Source organism: Oryzias latipes, chromosome 22 (genome assembly GCF_053564925.1).
Source record: "Oryzias latipes strain Hd-rR chromosome 22, Olatipes_Hd-rR_3.1".
Classification (NCBI taxonomy): domain Eukaryota; kingdom Metazoa; phylum Chordata; class Actinopteri; order Beloniformes; family Adrianichthyidae; genus Oryzias; species Oryzias latipes.
This window is the reverse complement of record NC_136258.1, coordinates 23108369-23122048: the sequence shown is the minus strand read 5'-3', so window position 1 is coordinate 23122048 and position 13680 is coordinate 23108369. Positions and strand designations below refer to the sequence as shown.

The 13680-nt window shown below is 41.5% G+C and overlaps 1 long non-coding RNA gene across 1 annotated transcript; it reads right to left on the bottom strand.

Moving 5' to 3' along the window:
• Positions 1–2495: 2495 nt before the first annotated feature.
• Positions 2496–3654, bottom strand: LOC144989204 (uncharacterized). Its single transcript, XR_013653352.1, has 2 exons — positions 3408–3654; positions 2496–2908 (listed from the first exon to the last, which is right to left on the bottom strand). It is a non-coding gene; the product is annotated as an uncharacterized LOC144989204 (long non-coding RNA).
• Positions 3655–13680: the final 10026 nt, after the last annotated feature.

Sequence of the window (13680 nt, the reverse complement as noted above, 5' to 3'; positions counted from 1 at the left end):
TTAGGTGAGGTCATTTGGGACTAAAAAAAGCAGACTTGAGGCGTGATCCAGGTTTGTAATTCAAGATTTTAACCCTAGGCATGTATTCACGTTAATCCCCACTGAGGGCATAATACAGTTATTGGAAACTTTTCACCTCATCATAATCATGTTCAAGCATCACATGAAAGCTCAGCTTTGTGATGTAAAATCCACAGCATTTTTTTCCCCCCAATAAAAGGGATCATCTTACCTTATGGTCTCCCCTTTGAATCCTCGGCCTCTCTGTGGTGGATATGGTATATGTAGTGAACAATATAACATTGTTGTGAAGGTGCTCTAGCACTCTACCCTTGGGCGAGTATGGGTAGGAGCATGATGTGATTGACAGACAGCTTCTGTGGGGGTAAATAATAAAGTCAGATACACTGCAGCAGCATATCTACCGTTCACCTCTTGTGTGGCTGAATAGAATTGCCAGTTATTTCTTAGTTACGGCTAAGGTGGGATTGTTTCTTGATAAAAAAGTTGCAACACAAGTGCAGCCACATAGACACAAATATTAGGCCTTCTAGCTGGAAAAAGTCATTTATAGTCTAAATTGTAGGAACGCTGACCTTTGTACTAGCTTCATTAGAGATATTGGCATAGATTGTGCCTGGCCATGTTGCAATGCGGTAATAGTGTGCACATGGAAAAATAGATGCTCACATATGCTCATGCACACAGATGCACTCCTCTAATCTTCTGCGTCCTGCATCTGGAAGTTGCTCCATGAAAAGTGGCTTCTTCCTGCTGTCCCTGGAAACATTTACCAACTAGTGAAAGGCTTCTTCTGGGAGCTGGCCCACATCCAGTAACACTCAGGCTTCACAGCTGTCTTACAGCATTTAAATGCAACATATGGTACCCAAGTACTGTTGTTTTGCCACTAAAGAACCTGTTTTGTCACCAATCAGGAAATGTAACATCAGCCTCGCTTGGAAAAGAAGAAAAAAAAAGTTTGCAAAATGAAAGCTGGGCTGTAAGAAAGAATGATGGGTTGTGTTATTTATTTATCTATTCATTGATTTTATCAGACTGTTGCTAATTTTGGCAGTGATGACAGTCTGATTTTCAGTTTGTGAGTTTGTGAAACAACACCATCTGTGTGCTTACTTCTAATTACGATAATAGCCACAAATATTACTGCAACAGTTCCCCGTGACAAGCTGTTACATGCCAACGTGTGAAGACTTTCCTGGTTTGATAGGCACAAGTTAGCAATTACACTGATGTAACTGAACAGCAATGCTGCTTTTTAATAAGCAGGAGGCCTCGTATTTGTTTCAGTTGGCTTAGGTCCCAAGAAGTAAATTATATCCGCACTGTTGTAGATTTCCTTTAATTGCCTCTTTATCTACACATTATCTTTGTGTTTCACCAGGTCACATCCTGAAAACAAAAAAAAATAGCTTCCAGAAGACAATACAACCTTTGTGATGCATTTGATGAGCATGTGATTGCAATTTCTAAATTCCACCTGCTGTGCAACACACCCTACTTTACCTCAAAAGCAATTTTAAACATCAAAACATTTCATTTTATGACACATAATGAATCGTGTTATCTTCTCAATCTTCTTATTACATTTTCTTAGTGAGCATTTGGACCTAAAATCTGACATTAACAAATGGAAGTTAATTAGCTTCACTCAGAACACGTTACAATCAGTTTAAAGGTTAATGTTTCTGCTAATTTATAAATGCAGGATTGCTGTCAGCATCAGAGGAAAATGGTTTTGTAAGGGCTGACATCGTAAATTAAACCTGCCAGATCGTCTCTCTGTGCTGACAGATCAGGAGATGCCGCAGTCTATGATGTCAGACAGGCAGGCAAACAGCCTTGGGGGACAGTCCCTGCTCCTTCCCTTCCAAAGACCGGAACGCCAGGAATTATGTCACTTTGTAAAGGTAGGTGGGCGCGCAAGCAGGAAGGTAGGGGGATCCAACCTTTAAGGTCTACGCTTAATGGTCAAAACTGTCTGTTTGATGAGATTTTAACTGGGATGAAATGAATGAACATGTCACTGCCGTAATAACATATATATAAACATATATAGATTTTTTTTTTTTACCAAAATATGTCAGAACATTGCTTTTATTATGGGAAAACTTTGAAATGGCCTCTGATCATCTTTTAATTTTAAAAGTGTCTTTTAAAAATGATTATTCAAATTTTACCCAAAATGAAAACGTCTGTGTCGATTCCTAGGACAGTCTCTGGAGAGCAGGAGCAGTTTATTAGAAATTCACCTGTGAGTTGTGGGTGAGACCGTTGTCATAAAGCAACCCCACCCTCCCCTCCCCATTGGGCGAGCAGGGAGCTTGTTGGCTCCCAAGTGTATTTTTGACGTCACAAATAAGCTCTTTTGCAAATGGCATTCGTCTGATTCACAGCGATTTGAATAAAGAAATCCAATTTGGAGTTTAAGTTTCCTTTTTTATGATCTCCATCAGAAAAATGCCACAAAAACATGGTAAAAATACCAAAAACAATTTATTGGATTGCTGTCCTGATCAGAACACGAGACGGACCCAGATGCTGAAACCCGGAAGGAGGAGACAGGTAAGTGGTTGGTAAGTAAGATTTATTTTACTGATCGAGGCAAGACTGTCGGTTAACGTGGCTGTAGATCTTGGCTGAGAAACTTGGCGCGGAGTGATGCTGGCGCTGTGGTTGTCAAGGCGAGACTGGAGTTCAGGATGAGTGGTGTGGCTGTGGTTCTAGAGAGAGGCGTGGCTGGAGCTCTTGATGAGTGGCGTGGCTGGAGCTCTTGAGGAGCACAGAGGCTGTGGCTCTTGAAGGTGCAAGGCGTCAGCATGAGAGGAATGCTGCTGCTGCTCGAGGTGGGATTAGACTCAGGTGACTCTCGTGGCATGAGGTAAACCTGAGGCACAGAAGACAAGACAAGATTAGCGAGGTACGAGATAAGGGGAGCCAGCCGTGGATCTCAACAAGACTAGGCACCATCAGGGTTAACGAACTGGTGAAGAATGCTGGAGCTGGGTTTCCTTATGAAGCAGGTGACTTGATGAGGTGAGTAGTCACAGCTGTGAGTCAGGAGCAGAGCAGAGCTGGGAGGGGGAGGAGTCTGACAGAGGCACCATGACAATTGGGTCATTAAAGGTTGTGTGCTGTTGTGAGGTTGTATTAATCATTTACCGAACAATTTCTGTTTTATATTGATTCATGAATATTAGATAAATGTCTAGAGAAAAGGTGAGGAGCTCTGTCATCCTGGAGGACCTTGGAATAGAGCTGCTCCATCACATGGAGAGAACCCAGTTGAGGTGGCTCAGACATCTCTTTTCTCCTGGCCTCCTCTCTGGGGAATATTCAAGTCATGTTCCACTGGGAGGAAGCTCTGAGAAAGACTCAGGACTCACTTGAGGGACTTTGTCTCTTGTTTAGACTGGAAGCCCCTTGGTGTGCCCTCGGCAAGACTGGGTGAAGTTTCTGTGGAGAGGGAGGTCTGGGCACCTCTGCTGCCCCCATGACCCAGTTCTAGATAAGCAAAGGAAGACAAATGAATGGAGATCAGTGCCTCTACAGGAGTCACAGTTATTACAACTAAAAAAATATAAAACCCTTAAAAGTTAAGTAAAAAACATAATATAAATAAATGCAGACACTTCCATTGTTTGGTCCACATAATGAAGCAATATTTTAAAAGAAATGACATTTACACTGTAAAAACTGAATATTGGAAAAGTAAAAAGTCCCCTTGTTTCTGGAAAATAATTCTGATTTGGAAGAAAAATAATCTTATAAAGAGAGTTTTGCAATACTTAATTTCAGAAAAAATGTCTTAGTGACTATAATTATTTTCTTAAAACAAGAATTCTTACACCATTGACATTTATTTATTTATTTATTTAATTTTTGCTTGTTTGAAGAAAATCTGCTAATGGGAAAAGCCTTTTTGACTAAGGGGCCTGTTTTTGAAGTGTATCTACACGCATGCTTAGTTGGATATAACAACTGTTGCTTAGAAAAGGATTATTTTATAGTGTTATAGCCATTTCCTGAAGAGGCAGGAGGGACATCATGGACAATGCTAAGAGTGCACCGCCTTAATAAATCATTTTACACAAAAGAAAGCACACACACCTGGGTACACACACCTGGACATGCGTTTACAAATTTCATTCTTGCTATTTTTGAGCCCCGCCCAGTGCAGAACAAGAAGTGCATGACGGTGCTCTCTTGGACATGAGGATTTAATAGGTGACCCTGGCTGCATGCTGGGTCCCCCCGCTGCCTGGGCTCATCCAACTGTAAAATGAGGCTCAGGCAGGACCTGGCTGATAATGAGAACTGGCATTTTGCTCAAGATAACCCCAGGAAAATAGCTTCTATAAATACCTCTATAAATGAAAGTCTACCTTGGCCAAAGACTGCGTCAGGGTCTCTCTCTGAAAAGGTCACTTATTGCCCTGTTTCCACCACAACTCACCATGGTCTCATTCCCCTCCTCCCAAGCACTTTTCACTTTAGATCATCTTGTAACTTTTTTTTTTTATTTCACACTTTTTATTTTACTATATTACAGCTGTCCTGAGACCTATGAAATGCTCTTTCAGTGTTGAGTTATTTTGTATTTCCTGCACAAGTCAATTGACAAATCTTGAGGTTTGAAAAGTGGGCGTAAAAGTTTTGTTGAGGCGCAGACACAGATATTTACCTGATATTTAACTGAGACAGATATTTAAATGTGCCATTTGCAAAAATAAAAAATAAGCAAGAAGAAACACTGTAAAAACTTAAACAGATTAAAATGACTCAAGGTTTGTGTTATTCAACTTGTTATAGAGCTGGGTTACGTCTTTTTTTTTTCAGTTTGATATTTTAAAAGACTAGGCTTTTTTAAACACTTCTTTGTAGTACTCTGATGCTACATTCACACAGAACTAAAACACACATTCAAGCAACCACTTTCAATGAAAAGTCTATGGCTGACTCCAAATTGCTTCCTTCTGGCTCGTCCCCGTAGCTCCAATTGTAAGGGCATTTGAAGCTGTAGTGGTGTCCGAAAATGTTTTTTAAGAGGGAGCCGCAATGTATAAGGGCTGGTGATCGCGTGTAAGCCCAACAGATGTGACGACACACTGGATCTGTGAGCACAGACAGCTGAGCTGTGTTGGCTACAAAGCAGAGAAGAGCTCTGAGAGAATTGCGTGGAGGATTTTCGGATGAAACCTGTGCATTTCCAGACGACCCCCTCCATGGTCCGACAGATAGACTCATTCCGCTGAAAAAGCTCATCGTGAAATAATTAATTCAATCTGAAAAACAGCGATATGAAATAAAAACAAAGCTACTTCGGAAAATATTGATTTTGAAATCTGAGGTTCTGAAAAAAATAAACTGAATTATAATAATATTCAACATGAATAAAAATGAATATTTTAAAATGCTGTTTTAAAATAATGAACAAGCTTTTAAAGCAAAATGAAATATATTTAATAATATTATGGCTAATTTAAAATCTGTGTTCAGGTTTTTCACAATTTCATTATCTCTTTATTGTCATGGCACGCTAGGCGAGGCAGACCCAGGCGCTGGACCCCGGAAGGAAAACACAGGTGAGTAAGATGGTAAGTGATTGTTTTAATATTATTGGGAGTTGCTTGAGATCTTGGCGTGGCTGGAGGCTGAGATCTTGACGTGGCTGAAGGCTAGAGAGCGACAGGTGATGTCGCTGCAGGTATGGCTATGGCTCTTGGCGTGGCTTGAGGGTTCTTGGAATTCTGTGAGGTTCCTCAGCTCAGGTAAAGAGGAGACTCAGGTGTCCACTCATGGTATGATAGTCCTGAAGGCGAGGCATTATAAACGTTAGAAGAGAACTAGAACACATGGACTAGAAAATCCATGACACCAAACTATGCACCATCTGGGGCAACAAATTGGCGATGAATGCTAGTTCTGGATCTCCTTATGAAGGTCTGGTGGGTGATGAGGTGAGTAGAGACAGTTTGGGACTCAATAGATGTGAGGGAGAAGCATTAGGAGTATGGAAGCAATTGGGATTTGGCCTACGTCAACGCGCATAAATACACATTTCGGGAATCCAAGGAAAAATTACTACATTTTTTGTGAATGGATTTTGCATTTGGATCAATTGACCACAACAAAGGGACTTGCATTTCAAATGATTATTTGTGCCTTGTTGAATCTTCAAAAGCTGTTTTTTCCACAAAAACAACAGTCCCAAGGATACACAACATTCACAAACCAAGTGGGGAGAACTTATACTTAAGCTTAATTATGGAAGAAATGGAAATCTTAATTTCAAGGTTCTGATAAAAAAGTGAGTATGCATAAAAAGGCTTTGAACCCTCTGCTGTAAAAAAAATTAAAAGATACAGTAAAATACCCTGACATATTAAAGAATAAGTTTAATTTCTGATGAACTATTTACTTCTCTTTTGGAGCTTTTATGACATAGAGGAAGCCAAGGTTTCTGAAAGCAAGGTCACCACTTAAACTTCGCTTACCCCCCATTTTACTGCCTGTGGGCAACTTAAACTGATTAGCCTCGCCCTTATAGGAGTGGTTGACCTTCCAATGCAAACTGCACTAGTTATTGATTAGTATTCATATTGATTCCTACCCAACACACACATACACAGATAAATACACACTCATGCTGGATCAAAAGCAAATGTTTCCATTGATTTGACAAGATTAGAGAAGACCAAAGGTTGCCAAATTAGTTTAGATGCAACCTGCCGATGGGATATGACAGCAGACTCTGTGGGGATTACATTTAATGGGTGTTAACTGAGGAATAGATGCGGCAGGGCTCTATCCATCGGCAGCTTATCAAGGGACACGATGCAATAATGCAGTCGTGTTTGCCCTTTTAAACACGAGAGGTCATTCCAATTGATCTGGCATACTAAATCCAACTTAGCATCAAAAGCAGATACATTCATTTCACCGTTTATAGGTTTTTAGAGGAAAACTTTACACTGGTGAACAATTACATACCCCAGTTTTCTGAGTATAAGTCGCAATTTTTTTGAAGGGTTTGGGTGCGACACTTACATGTGATTTTTAAACGGCTTTTAGCATGCTATTCTTAAGCCTTTCAAAGTAAAATGTATCCATATACAATAAAGACCAAAAGTTTGGTCACCTTCCCATTCATTTGAATGAGAAGGTGTCCAAACGTTTGGTCTGTACTGTATATGATAATATATTACCTTTGGCACACTAAAGAACACAATTTTTATGAAATATGATGTCATGGTTTAGGTTTCTTTGTATTGGTTTTTGCTTTCCATCTTGTTTCTGTCATGTTTGAGTTCTGTTTCCTGTTTTATTTTGAAAGGTTTACTGTTATGTTATGGTTTTGAGTTTTACTTCCCTAGTCCCAATCTCTCCTGATCATGTTCACCTGTGTCTTGTCAGTGCTGTGTGTATTTAAGTCTTGTCTCTGTCTTCCTTTTGTGCTGGTCCATTAACGTCTCTTCCCTGGCTGTCATGTCCATATCCATCTCCATCTCCTGCCATGATTTCTAGTTTTGCCCACAGTGAGTTTTGTTTTGTTACCCTGCTCTGCAGCACCTTTTGTTAAATAAACCCCTTGCCCTGGAACCGTGTGCCTCCCCTTTCTGCATTTTGGGTCCTTCATGCTCACCAGCCCCCCCCACACACACACACATATGCATATGACATATGACTGAAAGGTCCTATCTGCACTTTTCTTTCCTTTCTTTTTAAATCAATTTTCAATTTTTTTTCTTTTTAAAGTAAATTTTACGTTGATTATTTCTATGATGTATTGTAATTTTAATGCATTTTTCTGTCTTGTGAAGCACCTTGAATTACTTTGTGTACGAATTGTGCTATACAAATAAAATTGCCTTGCCTTGCCTTTGTGCATTTAAAAGAAAGCATTTTTGCTGATCACCGCTAGCTCTACGGATAAAGTGGGTTTTTGTGTTTGTCTGGGGACGGTGCTGGCAGCGCAGACTCTTCCTGGAAGAGGCTGTTCCTCATTTTGTGATATCACAATGTGAGAACCTCCATGCTTTTGTGGAATTGGAGGGGCTGGTGCTCAGAGAGCAGAGTTTTAGAGAAAATACTCAGGGATGCATGAATCGATCACCGATCATATATATATCAGTGAGAACTGTGAGGAAGCGGTATTTAACTCCTGAAGTGGCTGCAAGTTTTATTGATGTTTTTAAGCAAACTCCTGCTCAGATTTTACCTGCACCCTGTGATTTTATTGTTGATCATTTTAATAACAGACTTCAGTCTTCCATAGATGCAGTGGCTCCACTCAAAACAAAAACATTAAAAGCCACTCCTAAAATCCCATGGAAGACTGACGACATTAAGGGTCTGAAGCAGAACTGCAGGAGAGCAGAGAGGAGATACAGGAAGACGAAATTAATAATTCACAAAGACATTTTTAAAGAACAACTCAAAATCTACAATAACTCAGTTAAACGGGCCAGAACCTCCTATTTTTCAAAAATCATTTCAGAAAATAAAAACAACCCCAAATTTCTTTTTAAAACAATTGATATTTTAATAAACAAAGACTTCAACAAGTCCTCCATGCCATCATCTAATGCTGCATGTGAGGACTTTGCAGACCACTTCATGGGTAAAATCAATGCCATAAGATCAAACATTTCATCCATGCAGTACACTGATCTTAACAGACCTCCAGCATTGTCTTTACCAGAAGAAACACTGGGGAGTTTTGTCCTGGTTGATGCAGAGATGCTTGGTCGAGTTGTATCCCAAGTAAACACTACAACCTGCCTTTTAGATCCCATTCCCACTTCACTTTTTAAAACATTTTATGGATTCTTTGAGTCAGAGCTTTTAAATATAGTAAACTGCTCTCTTCAGACGGGGGTCTTCCCCTCTGCCTGTAAGACGGCGGTGGTGAGGCCCCTTCTGAAGAAGAGTCAATTAGATCCAAAAAATCTGGATAACTATAGACCCGTATCCAATTTACCATTTTTAAGTAAAATAATAGAAAAAAGTGTCGCTACTCAACTGCATGAGTTTTTAAATGCCCAAAAAATTTTAGAAAAATATCAGTCTGGTTTTAGGAAAAGCCACAGTACAGAGACGGCTCTTTTAAAGATCGTTAATGATCTTAGATTAAACTACGACTCACAGAAACTTTCTGTTCTGGTGCTACTGGATCTTAGTGCCGCTTTTGATACAGTAGATCACCAGATTTTATTAGACAGACTTAGTAGTCTAGTGGGCCTTTCTGGAAATGTTCTTAAGTGGTTTTACTCTTACCTGACAGATCGACACTTTTATGTAAGTATGGATATGTGCTCTTCAGGAATCCACGAAATAAGCTGTGGGGTTCCCCAAGGGTCAATTTTAGGGCCAATACTTTTTAATTTGTATATGTTGCCTCTTGGGGAGGTCATCAGGAGACATGGCGTTGACTTTCACAGCTATGCTGATGATACACAGCTTTACATCGCCGTGTCTCCTGATGACCTTGAACCTGTCAACACTCTTTTAAACTGCATTTTAGATATAAAGTTGTGGATGGCAGAAAATTTCTTAAAGCTCAACCAGGACAAAACTGAAGTTTTAATCATCGGTTCTGAAGACAAGAGAGAGATGATTTTACCACATCTTCATAATTTTAAACCTTCTCAATGTGTGAGAAACCTGGGCGTACTTTTTGACTCTGAGCTAAATTTTATCCCACACATTAAAAATGTCGTTAAGACAGGATTTTATCATCTCAAAAACATTGCCAGAGTCCGCCCGTTCCTCTCTCTTGCCAGCACAGAAGTGCTAATGCATGCTTTTATTTTCAGTCGTTTAGATTACTGTAATGCCCTGCTCTCTGGTTTACCCAAAAAGTCTCTTTCAAACTTACAACTTCTACAGAACTCAGCGGCACGAGTTCTGACGAGAACCAGAGGGCGGGAACACATTACACCGGTTTTAAAATCGCTGCATTGGCTCCCTGTGCGTTTCAGGATTGATTTTAAAATTCTTTTAATGGTTTATAAGTGTTTTTATGGTCTTGGGCCTTCTTATTTAAATGATATTCTTTTAAAATATGAGCCCTCGCGGACCTTGAGGTCTTCCGGTACTGGCCTCTTAGTTGTTCCCAAGGTGAGGACCAAAACTTATGGTGAGGCTTCGTTCTGCCATTATGGTCCTCGCCTGTGGAACGGCCTTCCGGAGAGACTCAGGGCCGCAGAGACAGTAGAGGTTTTTAAGAAGAGGCTCAAGACCCACCTTTTTAATTTAGCTTTTAGTTGATTTTAACTGCTAATTTATTCTATTAGTTTTAGTATAGGCTATTTTATTTATGTATTTATTTTAATTTTATGCATCTTATTTTCAATTTTATGTTTTTTTCTTTTCTATGTTTTTAATTTTAGCATCTTATGATTTTAGCCCCAGTGTTTCTTGAGGGGATCTTTTCCTCCAGGGATTGCCGGCTTGGTCAGCGGTTGTTGCTGCAGTTGTTGCCCTTGCTGGGGCGGCTGGGGTCTAATTTTACAGCTTTTGGCTGTGAGGGGGACCCCGGTGTTGTCCCGGTCTGGGTGGGCACTGTGGCGATGTTCCGGTGGCCGGGCTGGCTCCTGGTATGAAAGGATTCCCAGATACTGTTTCCTCACAGCAGAGCTAAGCCATACTTGTTTATTTATTTATTTATTTATTTATTCTTTTACAGTTACATAGTCATATTTCATTGTACGTGGGAGCCATGGGTCATGTGGTTTAATGGAGGGGAGTGGGAAGGGTGAAGGGTGGGTTGGGGTTTTTATTGTAATGTTGTGTGTTTACTGTTTTTAGTGTTAAAGCGCTTCGAGCTGCACAAAGTGCATGAGAAGCGCTATTTTATAAATAAAGTTTGATTTGATTTGATTTGATTTGATATATATATATATGAGTGTACGCTCAGTGGCAGGGTCAAAACAGCCAAGCAGACCCACCAAGGCTGGAAACTGAACAGTACTGGAAAAGTATATGGGAGAAAGACACAGCACATAACAGCAATGCCCAGTGGCTGGTCTCTCTGAGAAAAGAACATAGCAACCTCCCTGAACAGAATCCAGTAACCATCACAGTGGCAGACATCCAAGAAAGAGTCCCAGGTATGAAGAACTGGACAGCACCGGGCCCTGACATGATACATGCCTACTGGCTAAAGAAGCTTACCGCACTCCATGAGCGCCTGGCAGCACAAATGAACAAGCTGCTAAGAGATGGGACTCACCCCGAATGGCTAACGGAAGGGCGAACGATCCTGATCCAGAAGGATCCCTCAAAGGGTGCAGTCCCATCCAACTACCGGCCAATAACCTGTCTGTCCACAACATGGAAGCTGATGTCGGGCATCATTGCAACCAAGATAAATAGGCACATGGATCAATTCATGAGTAACACACAGAAGGGCATTGGTAGAGACTCCAGAGGAGCCAAACACCAACTCCTGGTCGACAGAACAGTCGCTCAAGACTGCAAGTCACGACACACCAACCTGTGCACAGCCTGGATTGATTACAAGAAGGCCTATGACTCAATGCCACACACATGGATCACTGAATGCTTGGAGCTGTACAACATCAACAGGACTCTAAGAGCCTTCATAGGAAGCAATGAAGCTGTGGAAAACCACCCTTGAAGCCAATGGGAAGCCACTTGCACAAGTGTCCATCAAATGTGGGATATACCAAGGTGATGCTCTGTCCCCACTGCTGTTCTGCATAGGTCTCAACCCCCTCAGTCAAATAATCATCAAGACTGGCTATGGATACCGACTCAGAAATGGGGCCAACGTCAGTCACCTCCTCTACATGGATGACATCAAGCTATATGCCAAGAGCGAGCGTAACATTGACTCCCTGATCCACACCACCAGGATCTACAGTACTGACATTGGGATGTCATTCGGGCTCGAGAAATGCAGCCGGATGGTGACAAAGAGAGGCAAGGTAGTCCACACAGGAGGGGTCTCACTCCCAGAAGGAACAATAGCAGACATCGAGGACAGTTACATGTACCTTGGAATTCCACAGGCAAATGGCAACCTGGAGCAGGCAACAAGGAAAGCTGCAACAGCTAAATACCTCCAACGAGTAAGGCAAGTCCTGAGAAGCCAGCTCAATGGCAAAAATAAGACCCGGGCAATAAACAGCTACGCACTGCCAGTTATCAGATACCCTGCAGGAATAATAAGATGGCCAAAGGAAGAGATACAGACCACGGATGTTAAGACACGAAAGCTCCTTACCATGCATGGAGGGTTCCATCCCAAATCCAGCACCCTGAGACTCTATGCTAGCCGCAAGGAAGGAGGCCGAGGACTAGTGAGCGTAGAAGCCACTATCCAGGATGAAACATCCAAGATCCATGAGTACATCAAGCTCAAGACCCCAACTGACAGTGTGCTCAGTGAATGTCTCAGGCAATGGAGAGCAGAGGATACAGTGCTGGAGGACAGATCCTCATGGGAGGACAAACCCCTGCATGGGATGTACCACCGGACCATAACTGAAGTGGCTGATATCAAGAAGTCCTACCAATGGCTAGAAAGGGCTGGCCTACAGGACAGCACCGAAGCGCTCATCCTAGCAGCCCAGGAACAAGCCCTGAGCACCAGAGCGATAGAGGCTCAGATCTACCACACCAGACAAGACCCAAGGTGTAGGCTGTGCAAAGAGGCGCCTGAAACAATCCAGCACATAACTGCAGGGTGTAAGATGCTGGCAGGGAAAGCATACATGGAGCGCCACAATCAAGTGGCTGGAATAATATTCAGGAACATGTGTGCAGAATATGAACTGGAAACCCCAAGGTCAAAATGGGAAACACCTCCGAAGGTGGTAGAGAATGAGAGGGCAAAGATCCTGTGGGACTTCCAGATCCAGACTGATAGGATGGTAATAGCAAACCAACCAGACATTGTAGTGGTGGATAAAGAACAGAGGAAAGCCGTTGTGGTGGATGTGGCAGTGCCAAGCGATGGGAACATCAGGAAGAAGGAACATGAGAAACTGGAGAAATACCAGGGACTCAAAGAGGAACTGGAGAAAGCATGGAAAGTAAAGGTGACAGTGGTGCCTGTGGTAATTGGAGCACTCGGGGCAGTAACCCCCAAGCTGGAGGAGTGGCTACAACAGATACCTGGAAAGACCTCAGACCTCTCAGTCCAGAAAAGCGCAGTGCTAGGAACAGCTAAGATACTGCGCAGGACCCTCAAGCTCCCAGGCCTCTGGTAGAGGACCCGAGCTTGGAGGAGAAACCACCCGCGGAGGGTGAGAGGGGCGTTTTTTTATATATATATATATATATATATATATATATATATATATATATAAATATATATATAAAATCTTTTCACATGTTCATATATTTAGTCTATTATAGTTAACTATTTTAATTAATATGATTTACCTTTTAAGCTGAAACGTCCGTTCTTGGTCCCGTATTTTGTTTTAATATTAAAATCTCCCAAAAGTGTCACGTAAACTGCAACCTTTTTCTTTTATTATGCATTTTTTGGCATCTGCGACTTATACTCCAGAGCGACTTATACTCAGAAAAGTTCTTTATATTTTGTCTTTAGTGAAACTAGAACTTTAAATTGGTGCTAGATCCCGGGCACTTTAAGTCCAGGTTTTGCAGATTCTCTTGTCT